Source organism: Artemia sp. Qi Xiang Cuo, chromosome 13 (assembly GCF_049724085.1).
Source record: "Artemia sp. Qi Xiang Cuo chromosome 13, ASM4972408v1, whole genome shotgun sequence".
Classification (NCBI taxonomy): Eukaryota; Metazoa; Arthropoda; class Branchiopoda; order Anostraca; family Artemiidae; genus Artemia; species Artemia sp. Qi Xiang Cuo.
The window spans coordinates 10,337,072-10,354,931 of NC_142806.1; positions in this window are offsets into that span (position 1 = coordinate 10,337,072).

Consider the following 17,860-nt stretch of genomic DNA (forward strand, 5'->3'; position numbering starts at 1 on the left):
AAGTTTACAAGCAAGTTTAGTATTTAATAGTTTTTCAGTTCATGCTGGCTTTCCATATAAAAAAATATGTGTATTTCTGTGTGTCTTTACAGCATTTTTTAGAGAAGCTAAGCTACCCCTGGGCATAGGTCAGGCAAAAGTTTACTAGCAAGATTAGTATTAAATAGTTTTTCAGTTCATGCTGACTTCCCATAGAAAAAAAAGTGTATTTTTGTGTATCTTTAAAGCATTTTTGAGATAAGCTAAGCTACATCTGGGCATATATTAAATATATAGTAGATTAAGTACGTAGGTAGCATATTAAATACTACCCCTTGGCTTAGTAAAAAAAAAGCAACGAGACTAAATGGTTGTTTTTATGTGCCACCCTTGTGTTTCCTTTTTTCTCAGCTTTTAAATAGCACTGTATTTCTGAAACTCCTAGAAATTGTGTTAAATTGAAACACAATGTACACCACTATAACCGCCTTTTCCAAAAACCCAATAAAAGGAATTTACTGTCCTTTGGCTTAACAAGTAAAATCCAATGGCTTGAAAAATAAGGAAAATGGCTGAGTTGTTTAATTGCTCTTCTTAAAGGAAAGTGCCACATATAGTGCCTTTTGTCATTAACAAAAAATAGTTTTTAGAAAAAATTTTAATGTTGTTGCAACGGTAGCTACAACCTAGTAAATCGTGGTTGCTGTAGTATCAGCTAATTAAAAAAATTAGACAATTAAGGGTTCTACTGGAAAATAGCATAAAATACTAGATTTAAAAAAAAACTGTTTTTAATTCAAAACTAATTTTTTATTTAACAGCAATTGCCAGAATATCCTATCTTTTAGAGCTCAAAAGAACCATATTGCAATTTCTTTGTTTTTTTTTTTAGAATTAAAAAAAGGGAAGAATTATAAAGGACTTGGTTATTTCAGTTGACTTATAAATTTTTGTAGTAAAATGAACTTGTTTGACGATAAAGATGATAACTCTGGTACAGAAAATAAACAAAAATCGGAAGGGAAAAAGATGTTACAGCTGAAAGTGCTACTATGATTAGCAAAAACAGCAGTGATGACCCAAGTGCTAAGAAGTATGAGAATCGTATTCAAACTATGAGTAAAAAGTGACTACAAAATTTGGATTTTTTTTAGGTGAAAAGGCGGAAGGAAAATGAAGAAACTTTAGTACAAGAAGCTGGCATTAGTGTCAGTGCTGTCAAAGACACTGTCAATGACCTTTCGAGGTGAAGGACAGACATGAATTTATTGCTGCTATACTAGCCGCAGTCTCTAATACTTCTAACAAAGAGGTAGCATGTGAAGCAAAAGGCCTACTTGACAAAATCAACTGTGCCCTTTTTGTCTCAACTTTTCACACAATGGAAAAAGCGGTAGTCACTGTAAATTGTTTATCAGAGCAACTTCAAACCAAAAGTTTTCTGATTTATCACAAAATTAGACACTCCCACAGATGTCTGGGACATACGAGAATCTTCAAAAGCTGGATCTTAACTTCAAGCGAAAATCTATCAGAATTTGGGTTTATACGATATCCTTGAAAAAAATCTCCACAATCTAAAACCAGTGCTCGAAGCAAGAGAAGTCAAGTCATTTCCATTCGTCTAAGAAACTTTGTGTCAACCTCAACAACCGGCAAACGCAATATCAGCGATCTAGTTCTATCAGACTCCGGTAAACTACTGTACTTCGAGATAATAGACCGTTTCATGAGTGAGATGGATCAACCTCTTTTGCAAAATATGCCTCTGCTCGATGCTTTATCTGACTTCGACGCCTCAAGTTCCGATTTTTTCAAATTTTCGAAAGCCTAGTGTCAGAGTTTAGTGTTATCATGGGATTCTCAGTGTCGATGACTTTGTCATAGAATACCAGCTTTTTCTTGCAAAACTACATTTGTCAAAAAGTGATGTTTCAAAAATGGATATTTTCCAAGCTATCGAAACTTTTTCCGATCTCCCAATTGCCGAATATGCAGTGCTAAAACTTATGAAGCTAGTTGCTACTTTGCCTGTGACGATTGTCATCAATGAAAGATTCTTCTCGGCATTAAGGGGTATAAAGGGTTATCAACGAGGGACGACTTGGAATGACAGACTTGGTGATCTGAAGATCTTGGCCGTTGAAAAAGAGGAGCTAAGGAAACCTGGTTTGGATAGACTAGTCGATGGTTTCTCCAAGCAGCGAAGTCACCACTACGTTTTACGTATGTTTTCTCGATGTTGTTTTGCTTTTTCATCTTCATAAAAAACACACACACACCCCTCCCCTACACTTTCGTGAATCAGTGCCAGTAGATAGAAGTGTCCAACATATTCATTTGACCTGTTTCAAGCCGCCACTTCAGAAGTTGTGCACATATAATATACACAACCATAATCGCTTAGCATTGATGACTGTTTAGAAGCAGTGTTTTTAAACTATTTGTTTTATCTTTGTTTGTTTTTTTATTTATTACCTTTAGAATTATCTTCGTTTGTTTTTCACCTGTCCTTTACATCTTTCAAGTGAAAGGTTGCCCCATTTACGACATTGGGTGTAAATCTTGGAACGCCACCTGTCCCACAGAAGCTTCCCCATGCAAGGCACAGTTCCTGCAATGCTGGATACGGCTCCACTACGCTTGACACACACTGTCTGGTATATGAGATTTCTAAAAACTGACACCCTTCGCTTTAAAGCACTATATACTTTATTACCAAATTAGTTCATTTTTAAAAATAAAATGCTGGTTCCATTTTACCTTAATAATATTAAATAACTGACAATCTAATTTTTCGTTCATTGACGCAAGGACCGTTTACTATACATGACTATCCCCCCCCTTATATGAAATGTCTTTAAACGATAATATCTATAGTTAATTTTCTGATTTACCTTCCTATTTCATGAAAATTTTTACTTCTAGGTATGGAAAGTTGCCTTCTTACCTATACTCTTACATAAAATGTAACTTACATTTGGCGAATCAAATGCTTTTCATATTCTTATGAAAATATGGTCTATCAGCAATCCGCCCCAAGCCCTTCAGCAGTTCTGACTGAAGATTTCCTCTAGCAGTTATTGCCTTCATTTGTTAAATCGTATCACTTAACGAGTACGTATATTCCGACTCCGTCTGAGCTAAATCTTTGGCAAACTATTTCTTACTGTCGAAACATAGTCTAGTGGTAATTTATTACGATGGGCCTTGTCAAAAGGCAAATTCAAACCTCGCTTATTCCTTTTTCCCATGGCCTAGGCTTATTATTTCACTGTTTCTTTGGTTTGATCACGCTATCAACAATCTATGATATTTCTCTTCAAATCGTTGTTTATCTTTGAACTTGGTCGCGAGTAGAAATGTGAATACCTTAATAAAAGGAATTAAGTCCTTACCAAATCAGAGTAAATCCAAAAGCGGCTTTGAATTTCTCTGAGAGACTTTAATGCTCTAATCAACCACAGGCGTGGGTCCTCAAAAGGGAAGATGAGGCTCTACATAAAATTAGGAATGCCAAAACCCAAAAGGGGATTTCAAAAGGCTTTAACTGACTACTCAGCTCAAAACACAAAAAAGGTGGTTGCTGATAATAGCTATTGTATAGATACTTACCAAAGATCCTCTTCCTGCTATCTTAAACTTGACATACGGAAAAAGCTTATTTTCCTAAGATTTGTGTCTTATATTCATTTTAGTTCTTAGATTCGATTCGTTTACTGACTGTTTTGTTCCGTCTCTTCTGGAAATTCTAGCCAACCCCTAACTTTCTGTTAAATTAGTAGTTATGTCTGTATGTCGGTGCTTGTTCTTAAAACATGTACTGTTGCAACACCTTACAACGTTCAAATTTAATCTTAGCACACCGGGCTTAATTGTGTCTTCCGTCAATTACTAGGGTTCAAATGTTTTGTCACATTTAATACTTGTTATTGTCTGAAACAAAAGTTAATGCAGTTTACAGCTTGTCATTATTACGGTCGATATCCAAAGCAAAATTATTTTTAAGCTAAGCTATTTGAATAGCCGGTTTGAATTTAATGTTTGATGAATTACAATTTATTGGCCTAACCTAAGAGGATTTCAACCTTTACATAAATTGATTTATTCAAAGGAAGTAAATTTAATGAGTATAATAATACGGCATTCTTACACGGGTTAAAAAATTAAAGTGAAGAGCAGAGACACTTGCATTTAGTAGACCTTTTACAAGGACTAAAAACAAACATACAAAATTAAAGTGAAGAAAAAAGACACTTGCGGTTAGAAGGCAAGTGACTGCGAGAATCAGAACGCCTCAAAAACGAAAATGAAGAACAAAGCAACTTTTAGTTAGAATACCTGTGCCAACGAGGGTCAATATGAATTAAAACGAAAACGAAGAACAAAGAATTGTGCGTTTTGAGAACATGCCACAGTGAGTATCAGGATGAGTCCAAAATGAAAGTGAAAATCATTTAAAATCAGTTAAGAGGATCATTTTTTTTTATTAAACCTGGTATCACTTTCTGTGGGGCGAAAATTTCTAGATAAAATGTATAGTTTATGCAGGAATAGAATCGACTTTACTGCCTTTTGGTCAAACAACACACAAGACATTTGGCTTTAAAGTTCCACTTTCATCTTATTCTATTTCAAGCATTATTTCACAGTTCAATATGGCAATGCTGAACGAAACGTGATACGGCTCTAAAGGGTTCATAATTTTGAAACAACCAGCAGATAATTTATAGAAATATGATTGGAAAAAAATCTGCCTGTTTCAATTGGTTAATTGGAAACTTATGCAGACTTAGTGATGTAAGTAAACGGGAAAAATCGGGAATAAAAATATTAAATAAAATATCTTCCACTTCTTGTTATGCAGTTTTTGGTAGGTGTTGGCACCAAATAAAAAAAAGAACAACAAAAACACAAACAAACGTGGGTGAGGAATCAGCCATAATAAGGTACTTGTTTAAGGTAGCCATTTGTTCAAAAAATGGTCCATCGATCATAGGTAGTGCAGTATCACTGCCTTAGTAAAGACTGATTTGGGCAAAAGTATTTTTTTATTGGGGGGGGGGGGTACAAGAGCTCTTCGTATAGAGGGAGGTGTCGTTAAACTCCGAAAGGGGTTTATTCATTCAATGGAAATTGCAATCTCGATTGCCCTTTTTAATAATCCAAATTTATTCGAGGGCAAACAGTCCTTCCATGCCCATCATTTCCTTAAATACATCCAATCGAAATTTGAGACGACCATTTTATTCAGCGTAGTTGAAAGCTTCAGTAAATATGTCTTTGGAGATGAAAACCCTTCACGGCACTCAGGGCAACGGCTTTAAGCTATACTAGCTGTCCATTGTTAACACTTGAAGTTTTTAAGGAAAGAGGTGTCGTATGAACTTTGGATTTGGTTCATTCAATTGGACATGAGAAGTCACATTGTCTTTTTAAAGAGTCAAAAGTGATACGATTTCAAATAGTCCCCCCAACCCCCCCCCCGTTTTTCTTTCCCCCAAAAAATCCGATAGAACAATTTGTGATAGCTATTTCATTTCAAATAGTCTAATGATCCTATAAAAGGCCTTTGAGGTTGAAATGTAATAGCCCCTCACAACCTAAGGGCTAGGGTTGCAAGTTAAAAAAAAAAAAAAAAAAAAAAAAAAAAAAAAAAAAAACGACGTTTTTTCCTAAGTAATACAATTTCAAAAACTCGACAGTTTCTACAGCAAAACCTTTCACCGACGGATTTTCAGCAGATATCTAGAATAGCTCAGAATACTGTCCGCCACGACTTGTGTATGGCTAAGGCTCGTTTATCAGAAAAGTTTGAAAAATTAGAGTACGAAAAATTTCAGAATTCCAGATATTTTCTTCCGAGATTTTGTCCTGGTCCGGCCATTGAGAACCTATCTTCTAAAATTCTTACTCCGGAAGAAACCCATGTTTTGTCCAAGGGACCTAAAGTTTGCCTACCTCAAACACAAGTGAATTTCGCAGAGATAGTTTCCAATGTGGAGGCGGGTATATTTGGTTCACGTGGTGCTGTGGAAAATCCAGATTTACTTCGAGGAGAGGTGGTTAAGAATATTCTTGATTTCATTCCATATTCCCCAATGTTAAAAAATCAGGAAACACAAATTCTAAAAAAATTAAAAAAAGACCCAAACATCATTATCACCAGGGCTGATAAAGGAAATAAAATTGTTATCCTTGATAAAACTTCGTATAATACAAAAGTTATAGATATTTTATCCGACACCCATACTTACAAGCCCATAGATTCAGACCCCACCGATAAGTTCACCCGCTTAGTACGAAAGGAGCTAGGAATTTTGCAAACTGAAAGACTTATTACTCCACAAATGTATAAATTATTTTACCCTAAAGGCTGTTCAGCTCCTAAATTTTACGGGCTCCCAAAAATCCACAAAGATGAAGTCCCTCTACGCCCAATTGTGGCTTCTTATAGCTCTCCGACTGCTAGATTGGGGAAATGGTTTTCAACACTTTTTCGCCCCCTTATGCAAACACAAACTTCATACATAAGAAACTCAGTTCACCTTGTTGAAAAATTAAAAGACATTGAAATAAAAAAAGATACAATTTTGGCCAATTTCGATGCCATTTCTATTTATACGTCTTGCGACATTAAAAAATGTGAACTAGCTCTTCAAAGGAAATTAGAAGATAATATTGATCAAATAGACTACAAAACACTGGATATAGAAACTATTATGAGTCTCCTCCGTCTTTGCAATAGTTCCTCATATTTCCGATATAATAATCAATTTTTCACCCAAATTAGGGGTTTACCCATGGGTACAAGTCTTTCACCATTTTTGGCAACTTTTTACATGGAATTAATTGAAATTTCTGCTCTGGAAAATTTTCCGATAAAACACCGTTTCTGGGGTAGGTTTGTCGATGATATTATTTCTCTGTGGGAGCACGGAGGAGAGTCACTTAACTCCTTCTTAACTCATCTAAACACTTTGGACTCTAACCTTCAGTTAACTTTAGAACTAGAACATAACCACAAACTTTCTTTCCTAGATGTTTTAATTTTCAATAAGTCTCCTGACCTTGAATTTTCTATTTATAGAAAGCCTACGCATAACGATAGGTATTTGCATTTTTCCTCCAACCACTCTCCCTGCATAAAAAGAGGAGTTGTTATTTCTTTGGTTGACCGAGTAATAAGAATATGCTCGGAGCCTCACATAGACTCAGAATTGAACTATATTAAGGACATTTTATTTTGCAATGGCTACCCTATAAAATTACTTGAGACCATTATAGACAGAAGACGAAAAAAGGCAGAGGGGAGGGCATCAGGTCCACAAGCCCCAACAGATACCGTCCCATTGGTGGATGATAAGAAACTTTTCACTGTTCTACCCTACATTCCAAAATTTAGTGACAAATTGAAAAGAATCCTTAAAAAACATAAACTTAGCGTCGCCTTTAAAAATTCAAATATTACACAGAACTTTTTTAACAACGGCAAAGATAAAACCAGCCCCATTCTGGGCAGTGGTGTTTATAGAATTCCTTGTTCTTGTGGCTGTTCTTATGTTGGTAGAACCCAACAGCAATTGGGGGAGAGGTTATCTGAGCACAAGTCCTCAATTGACAAGGCAATGAGGTTACGCCACAGGCCTGAGGTTTTTGAGTCCGCCTTGGCGCAACATGTGTACGAGAATCCACACCATTTCATTTTGTTTGACGAGGCCTCTATCGTTGCCCCCGTTAAGGGTCTCATGCAAGTTTTCAGGGAGGCAGTTGAAATAAAAAAGCACATTCACCAAAAGGTAGCTCTCAATAGAGACACTGGAGAAATTTTTCTAAGTCCCATTTATGACAAAATTATTAATTCTGATCGTTTTTACATACATTCACAAAGTTATATTGTGCAATCGAATAGAGTCTCCGATAACAATCAAACTGGAAAGCGATCAGCCTTTAAAAGTGCTTTACGCAAAATGAAATTCTAAAATGCCATTTAGACCTGTGTTTTTTATTCAGTTACCCTTTCACCGTTACTAGGAAAGGGTCGTCCAATTTTAGTTTCGTGTTTTTATTTTAAGGTTTGGTTTTTATATTTTTATCAGTTTTATTCTGCACTGAGGACGGTCAAGCGGAGGTCTTGACCGAAATATTTGCATAATTTTTCAATTTTTTCACTGGCTGTTAATTGTCCTCGTTTCCTTTCTTCGCGATTTTTTGTATACTACTACTACTGCAAGTAACACCAGTACTACCCCCTCCAGTACTACTTATACAGCCCCAGTCCTACATTTAAAATATTAAGGAGAAATTTAAACTACATTAAAAGACACCAGGTTCATGTACATTTTCAAAAGAGTTTATCTCAAGAATGGATTTGAGTGTTAAGTTGGAAGATTCACAAAATTTTTAAAGGGGAAGGTCAATTAACCAAAAGGAAATATATGCATACTGCTACTAATACTACAACCACTGAAACATTTAATGCTTCTACTGCTGCTATTACTTCAACTACTATATCTATTGCAACTGCTTGTAAGGCTAAGAGCATTAAGATTAAAATCACAAAAGTATATAAACATACAGGTTATCAAAAAGATATATCAGCTATATCAGAGCGAAGGGTTATTGTAATAAGTTGGAACTTCCATGACTTGATGAGAATTATGTCCGAATCATCAATTGATAATACGTATCCTATCAACACCGACACTGTAGTTACTATAATTAATGACTCACCGTATATAAGGTGAATCTTTTCGGGGAATTTTAATTAAGCACAAAAATAATACACTTCTAGGTTTTTAACAGGGCATATAAGTAATATCATCGGCAACGCTACTATATAATAGGTGTAAATATGTTGAAACTCTTTAATATCGTAATGCTCTTTTTGAGAGCAAAGAAAGACTGGAGGGCAAGCAGCCGTCCTCCCAAGTCCATTCATTTTCCAAATATATCCAATCAAAATTTTGAGACAGCCATTTTTTTCAGCATTGTAGAGCATTCCAGTAGCTATGTCTCTAGGGTAATTGGGTATGTCAGCCCACTACAATCATACAATTGGCCCTTTCTTTAAAACTATATATTACTTTAAAATTAAATCAAAAGGACTGTGTGCATGGTTTCCAATTAGAAACCTCAGTACTATATTGAGAACAACTGGGGGTACTAATTGCAAATTTCTAGGGCTACTGTTATTACTACTTTTGCTCTTAAAGTTTAAATAAATCAAAAGAGTGTAACTGTATCGAGATTATCAAAGATCATATATTGAATTTCATGGTAATGATATTAAATTTTTTTTTCAGGTCAAATTGATGAGCTGTAAGACCAAATTAAAGAATATTATTTGTCTCATGTTTAAAAATTGTTTTAAAGTTTCTCCAACATGAAAACAGAAAGCCAAACTCTTTGTTTTTCTAGAAAAAAACATGAAAATATAAATAATTTTTTATTTTTTTTGTAACAAGACTATGTGAATAAAAAACGAACAGAAATAATTAAAAAAAAACAACATTTTCTTCCAAACAAGTTTTCCAAAGAAAATTTAATAGCTCCATTAAGCCAAAAATGAGCAGAAATAAATTTCAATATTTTCCGAAGCGTGAATCTAATAAAAATCACAATCGCTAAATACATAAATTTAAAACAAACAGAAATTACAACAAATGACTAACTAAAACTCAAAAACAAGAACAAATTAAGGCGAGAAGGGTTGACATCCATAATGCCTTCTCAAGACCAAAACATATTTTGTACTTTAATGAAAATGAAATACGTTTAAAATGTTTTCACCTTTTTTACTTCAATAAATAAAAAATTATCATAACTTTAAGGATTCAATATCAGTATATATATGCTAGACTGACAATCCACGGTAATTTTTTTTTTTTTTTAGGATAGTGCAATTTATTTTATAGTATTAAGAAGGCATTTGGGTTGTCAGCCCTACTCTTATTGATTTTTAATTTATCCAATTTGCTGTCTTTATTTTGAATCGCTTTGAGGGGGGAATAAGAGCATGTTTGGCTGCTTTAATTTCGATGAGGATTTCAGTATGGTCAGTATAAAAACCTAAGACTGGAAAAATTTGGGCTTCAGACTTAAACTATGCTGGACTTGAGGAAAGAATAAAGTTTTCTGTGTTCTTACCCACAGTTATGGGGTGTATACCTGTTTCCCATAGAGGGCTGTGAGCTTAAAAATCACCAAAAATTACGGAATTTTTCTCTCTTGTTTGTTCTTAAAACACAGCTTTAATATCATTGCTGCCACTAGGGTTGTAAAATGATGAGAATTTCAAGGTAAGTTCTTGTATCTTGGACGTTTCAGATCAAGTTTACCATGTCAATCTCAATGGGTTAATCCCTGGGGGCTATTGCTAAATGCAGTGTATCGTTTTTCATAAGAATTGGCAGTCCCTCTCCTGTCCCCCGGCTTGATCTATCCTCTTATAAGGTAAAATCTAGGCATAATTACTTGACGGAGACAGTGAAAATTAGTTTACCGGAGGCAAACAAGATGAAGGTTATGGGTATCTGTGTATTTAATCAGTTTGCTTAGTTTTAAACTATTTGGTGACACAACATTCAATTGTAAAATTTTGAAACTATTCCTTGCTGTTTAACATTGACTCCATGTTGTCTTCTTAAGATGCAAATACTGCTATCGTCACTTTTTATTGAGAACATCTTTTTATTGAAAAAAAAAAAGCGACAAGGGTTCATGGGGCTGGTTTCTCTTGGGGCTTATTGGTGCTTTCGGATTGTTTTTGGAGGTAACCGAAGCATCTTTGAAGTTTACTCAGCAAGTGAAGTGTTGATTCCTGCTCTTACCTGATTTCCACAGTTTGAGGGATCTCTCTCCCGGCAGGGAAACTGGCGCTTTCATCATGTGACAAATCCTCTTCTGCTTGTCCAGTCAATGAACCGACACTAGTCAGTGAATCCCTTATACAGAATACTGATGGATTTAGTGGAACGTGTGTAAAGAGTACGCTTAATCAACCCCATGCTGAACCCACACCAGCAGCAGACTTATTTGAATGTGTTCTTAACTTTAATTTATTAACACCAGTGTGTCAAGTATCTTACGCCTTTTTTACCGAGGAATGGGGGTTACTTTAGAAACAAAAACAGTGACGAGGGTTCGTCTGGTCGGTTTTGCTTTTTTTGGGGTTTGATTATTCTTTAGGATTGTTCTTGCAGGTGATCGAAGCAAATTTGAAGTTTAATCAGTAATGGAAGTGTTCATCCCTGCTCACCTGATTTCCACAGTGTGAGGTATATTTTTTCCAGCAGGGACACTGGCGCTTGCATCAGGTGACTAGCCTTCTTCTTCTTGCTTGGTCAGGGAGTCGATACTATGATGTAAATTCATCGACTTTAAAGATAAATTTTTAAATTTGCCAGAACAAAGGTATGTCGGCAATGGCAACACCGCAGATAGAATTTCAAAATCTGAAAACGTTAAATCAGATATTCCAGCACCCTATCCTAAGTTCAGGATACACGCTAATATCTTTGACTCATGAGCAGAGTTAATATTCCAGGATTTAAATTTTACAATAACACATGGTAGGTTGATCAACAATGATGATAGATTCCTGAACATGGACTTTTTTTTAACTTTGTTTTCAACTTGCACAAATTAATTTCTGCTGCATAAAAGATGTTCATTTGGGCAGTTTATTACAGTAAAGTCATTGCAATAAGCTATAGTGAATGCCAGGCTAGTGTTGCTTTATTTCGCTTTTTTTTCAAAGCACTGGCATATTTTTTTGTCACCAGGTATTCTCTTTAAAAATTAAATATTGGTATCTGCCAAGTTTGGTGACAACATTTGAAAGCAGGGCAAAGTGCAGTGCTTAACTGGGAATATAGTAACAAATTGATCTTATTTGGTCGGTAAGCATAAGAAAACTGAAGTAGTAGCCTAGCTAAAGCTGTGTCAATTTTCATATAATTAACTCTGAAGTTTACTTTAGTTAGCCTATTAATGTTTTTTTGGTATTTGTTTAGCCTTGGGACACCTCATAAGGAGCCATGTTAAGAAAACAATTCTTACTTTAAAATATGTGTAATGATCCTAGTTCTTATATTATCCAAGGGTAGAACCTTTATCATCAAGTCTTTCCTCTAAAAATCCTCAAAAGTGAAAAAGTTTTCAAATATCACCACGTTTTAAATTAAATGCTTAAGTCTTTTTAAATTGCTGACTAATAAGTTCTTTTATATATAGCGTTCATGCTGGTCTTTTTTTTTATTTTTTTTTTTTTTAGGAGCAGTGGCGTAAATACAAAATATTAATAGCAGTGGCGAAGGACAAATAGCAGTGGTGAAGGGCGAATAGCAGTGGTGTAAATACAAAATATTAATAACCGTGGTTATGTTAGGTTAGCTTAGGTTAGGTTACAAAAGAAGCACGGAATTTCGAAGGGCAAATAGCAGTGGCGTAAATACAAAATATTAATAGCAGTGGTGAAATATTTTTAACAGAATTCACAATTTATATAATCTCAATATCCCACTACTTTTTCTTTAAACACGTTTTTTGACACACTTGCTAAACGCTATCTATAAAACAACTTATTTGGCAGCAGTTTACAGCAGCAATTTCAAAAGACTTAAGCATTGAATTAAAAACATGGTGATATTTGGAAACTTTTTCTCTTTTGAGGATTTTTAGAGGAAAGACTTGATGATAAAGGTTCTACCCTCGGATAATATAAGAACTAGGATCATTATACATATTTTAAAGTAAGAATTGTTTTCTTAACATGTCTCCTTATGAGGTGTCCCAAGGCTAAACAAATACCGTTTTTTTAACCAAGTCAGATATCTCCCAATAGCACAAAGTCACTAACCTCCCTTAGCCCTTCCTTCTAAAAAACAAAAGTTTCAACCCAAGTTCTTAGCTGTCAGACAAGAGAGGGTATACTCACTAAACTGTTATTAAAAATTTTCACCATTATGTGAAAACTTCTGACTATATTCAATTTTTGTAATGAAGGCAATGCTATAATATTGCTTAGGCTAAATAAGTTGCAGAGAGGGATTATTTGATTAGAAATCAAAAGTTTTGATGGCCTCTATAAGAATCAAATTTGGTTAGAAGGCAACTAGCCCCTCACCATGTCCTCTTTTTCCCAAATGCATCCAATTAAATTTTTAATTTATTTATTTATTAATACCAAGATACTGTAAGCTTTAACAAGCTTTTTGCACAAAACAATTATAAAAAAGTCTATAACAATGTCAATGACATAACAAAAACATACAGTAACTGAAAAACATTGGAAAAACAATATTACTGAAACATACAATAATATACCAACTTAACTGAAACATATCTGTTAATAATTGAAACCTACGAAAAAGTAAGCTTACAAAATAACTGTCACACTGTCACAAATCAGGTAATACAAAAGTAAAAATAATCTCAAAATGGATTGTGATAGGACCTAGTATACAAATCTGTAGAGGTTAAACTACCTTTGAAAGACTGGACTGTGGTACTTGCAAGTATTTCTGATGGAAGTGAATTCCAAGTCTACAGCACTTAGCTATACAAAGAGTTTTGGTCTATTCTTTTCTGTGAACATGGTGGGTAAATTTTGTGTTGGTGTTGACAGGTACTACTGTATTCTGTAAAAGTGAAAAAAGTGAGTTGGGGTGGTATTATCAATATTCCTAACAATGTGAAATGTATTTATTACGTCGGCTCTATCACATCTGAACTGGAGAGAAGGCAACTGTAGTCTATGCATTCTCTGGTGGTAAGGTAGATGACTCAGGTATGGTATGAGTTTGGTGGCCCTACGTTGCACTCTCAACCCTCTCTCTATCTCTCTTATTAAGGGGATACCATACTGATGAGCAATACTCAAGTACTGGGCGTACAGTGGATACATAAAGTGAGATCAGTGAATGAAGATTAGACTTAGAAAAAGTATGCCTTAGATGTAATAATTGGTAATTAGCCTTATGGGTGATATCTGATACATGTTTATTAAATTTGAGACTTGAATCAAAACAAATCCCAAGGTCACGAACATATTCTACACTTGAAAGTAATTTACCAACAACAAAGTAATGGTAATGCTGAGGGAGTCTACGCAAATAGTGCACAGCATTGCACTTGGTTTCATTAATGAACATAGAGTTTGCAGTACACCACTGGCCAAGAGCAACCAAATCCTCTTGAAGTAAAGAAATCTCATGTTCACTCATGACGGACCTGTAAACTTTCACATCATCTTTAACCATTTTTATGGCTAAGATCCTAACAATATGTGGTATATCATTAATAAAAAGGCAGATAATTACTAGCCTAAGACAACTGTTTTCAGGAATTCCACCTACGACAGACATAGGTGATGACAAAACATCACCTACTGCAACCTCTTGGGTTCTATTTCTAAGATAATCTGTTATCCATGCTTTAGTTTGTGGGCCTATACCATATAGTTGACATTTGTTTATCAGAAGTGGAATGGAAATTTTCTCGAATGCTTTGGAAAAGTCAATATTAATACAATCAAATTAATATATCCAGTTTGATGAAAATAATTCAAAGATCAACTCACCTATGCCTCTAGGATAGAAAAAAATTCCCACAACCCCTGGGCCAAGGGCTTTCAGCTATGCAAGTTGTCCATTGTTTCCATATAAGGTTTTATGGAAGGAATGGTTGTGTAAACTTCTACCAACTTTAATTTGAAATTGAAAGTTATAATGCCATTGTTGAGAGTCAAAAGTGATCAAAGGTTGACCAGCTACCCCCTTCAAACTCTTTTTTTCCTCAAATGCATCAGATCAAAATTTTGAGGTTGCTACTTTGTTCATAATAGTCAAAAGATCAAATTACTATGTCTATTTATTTTACCACCTATTACTCTGGTCTTTCTGGTTATTGTTTCTTCACAGTTGATTCAATTTTTAGGTACATGGGTTGAAGCAATAGATGCAAATTTAAGTAAGAGGTGCAAATTTAAAACCTAATCTAGTTCTTTACCATGGTGGTTCCAATGGTGTACTTATGTTTTGCTCCAATGCCATTCTTTAAAATTTAAAGTTCTTCCCCAAAAATTTACAAATTTGTTTTAAAATAATACTTTAATATAAAAAGTAATTGTTAGCCTACCATTCCTGAATCAGCTACAAGTGGCATTTTTTCTGACAAAACAGTTATTTCTAAAACAAATTCTTAAACTGGTTGTTGCTATTGGTTATTTTGTGTCCCTTTAAGGATTAAAAATGTAAGTTCCCATGAAGCAATTATTACTTTTAGAAAGATTATAAAAAGGCATCAAGTGATGTTTTTACTTTCTAGCTAAATTGTATGAAAGACCAAAAATTTTTGCCAACACAGGCTAACTCAAATTATATATTCTCAATGAATTTTCTATATCCCTTCCTCCTGTCAATTGTTTACCATTTGCTGTTAAATTAACAAAGAGATGAAAGTTGTAGTATTAACAATCTATTGAGTGGGTTTATAAATAATATAAAAAAAAGTTCTGCATTTTTTGTATTCAAATGCCAGGAAGTCAATTATAATTTCAAAAGGGCAACTCATAGGTGCCAAAATGATATATTTTGCTTGTTTACATTTGGAGGATTTGAAGTCACAGTTTACAATAAACTGAGGCTAAAATTGTAATTAGGATGTTTCAAAATATTTAATAATATACAGTATTCAGGTTTTTTTTTATCTTCAGTGTTTAGTACAACTTGTGTTAAGGATGTCTCTGCTGTTCTAAGTGTAAATCTTAGGCTACTAACTTAATTGAAAGTCTAAGAGAGAAATAGGGTAAATAAATGTGTTGCATTTGGGGTTTGATCTCAATTGAAGTTAGTATTTCAGGCCTTTATAGGTCAATAATTAGAATTTCACTATTGTTGTAGATGTTTAAACAAGGATTTTTGTCTTGTTTGTATTTGACCCAGTAAGTCATGGAGGCAATATGGAAGTTGTGAAAGAGATCATCCAATTAAAGATACTGAATTTTTGTATTATTAATGAATGTATAGACAACTGATTGATTTTGATGAAAGCCATTATCATTGGCAAGTGTATGCAAGTTTAGAAAAGGGCAAGGGATCATGCTGAAAAATTGATTGTTGAAATTGGCTTTTCTGAGAATCCCAAGAGAGTCTTTTTTTTGTTTTGCATTTGTACATTTGATTTAGGGGGGAGGGTGGTAATTGGAAACTTGCTTTTACAGAATGTGCATTTACCATCTGAACTAGTGATATTTTATTTTTCTTTCAACTGAGTGGCTACAATATCTTGTACAACAAGCATTTGAAAAGGGGAATTTGTATTTATATTTTGTTGTCATCTAAATTAAAATATGCAGAAGTTGATGTTTCGTTTACTATGGAATTAAGTGAAGTCATTATTGTAGAAATTAAGCTGCCAGGGGTATCCCAAAATGTGAGGATTGTAGGCATATATCAAAGCCCATCCAGAAATGAATTTAGTATGTTAAATGATGATTGCCTGCTGAGTTATCTGTTGTACCTTTCGTCTGTTTCCTCAAAAATTCTTGTTCTAGGTGACTTTAATGGGCCCAATATTGACTGGTTATCCCAAGCTACATCAGGGACAGACCAGAGTTTTGCTTTTAAACTTGTGCAAACCTTACAAGACAGCTTTCTGCACCAGCACGTTGTTGATCCCACAAGACTCAGAAGCGGTTCCACTCCCCATGTACTAGATTTGGTGATCAAAAAATCTCCAGAGGATATACTAGACCTTAAGATGCTGCTACCTCTAGTTAAAAGCAACCATGTAGTTATTTCTCTATCAATGAATGTAAGTGTAACATTGAACTCTGGTTCTAAACTTTATTATGATTATAGCAAGGATTGTTACAATGAAATTCAAGACTTTATCCATTCTGTTTCTATTGTTGAGGAGCTTCAGTCTATGAATGCGGATGTGGATGTTGCTTTTGAGTTCATCCAAGAGGTTATAAAAGATGCATGTGATAGGTTTGTTCCACGTTATTACATAAAAGAAGGTTTAAGAAAAAGAAGACAACTGCCAAAATTTGTACTTGATGCTATTAGTGATAAAAATAAACAATGGAGACAGTATATGTTGGAAAAAAATGAAGACACGTGGCGTGCCTATAAAAGGGCTTGGAATTGTGCCACTCGTTCTCTACGCGTTCAACCGGGAATCACTCGAATTTCAATCATTACTAATATTTGAGGGTGTCCAAAGAGTTTTGGAAATACGTTAATAGAAATAAGACTGACTTCTCAACTGATATGTGCATTTTGATGACCCAGCAACAAGTGAATTAATAAGTGATGATCAGAAAAAGGCTGATGTGTTTAATCAAGTGTTTTTGTCAGTTTTTGTAAATTCAAATGATGTCCATGCATGCAGTCCACTCCATTTTGCCAAATTTGTTTCAGCAGACAAAGTGCCTTTCAATGACTCTGATATTTCTTCGGATCAGGTTTTAAAAATTCTCCATGACCTTTTCATTAATAAAGCTCCAGATATAGATGGTATTTCTAACGCTTTTCTTCAGAAGACAGCCACGTGTTTAGCTGAACCTTCTGTGTTTTTGTTTAACCACTGTCTATTGAGTGGTAAATGCCCTGCAGTGTGGAAAAAAAGCGGTTGTAAACCCACTCCACAAAGGAGGATCTAAATCCCAATTTGGAAATTATCATCCAATTTCAAACACCTCAATTTTTTTTAGAGTTCTTGAAAAGATTATTGTATATTGGATACAGGATTACTTCAACCAAAATAAATTATGGCATCCATCACAGCATGGTTTTAGAAAAAAAAAACAGGTCATGTAATACACAGTTGCTAGAAGTTGTAAAAGATTTCCAAAACATGGCTGATTTCAGTT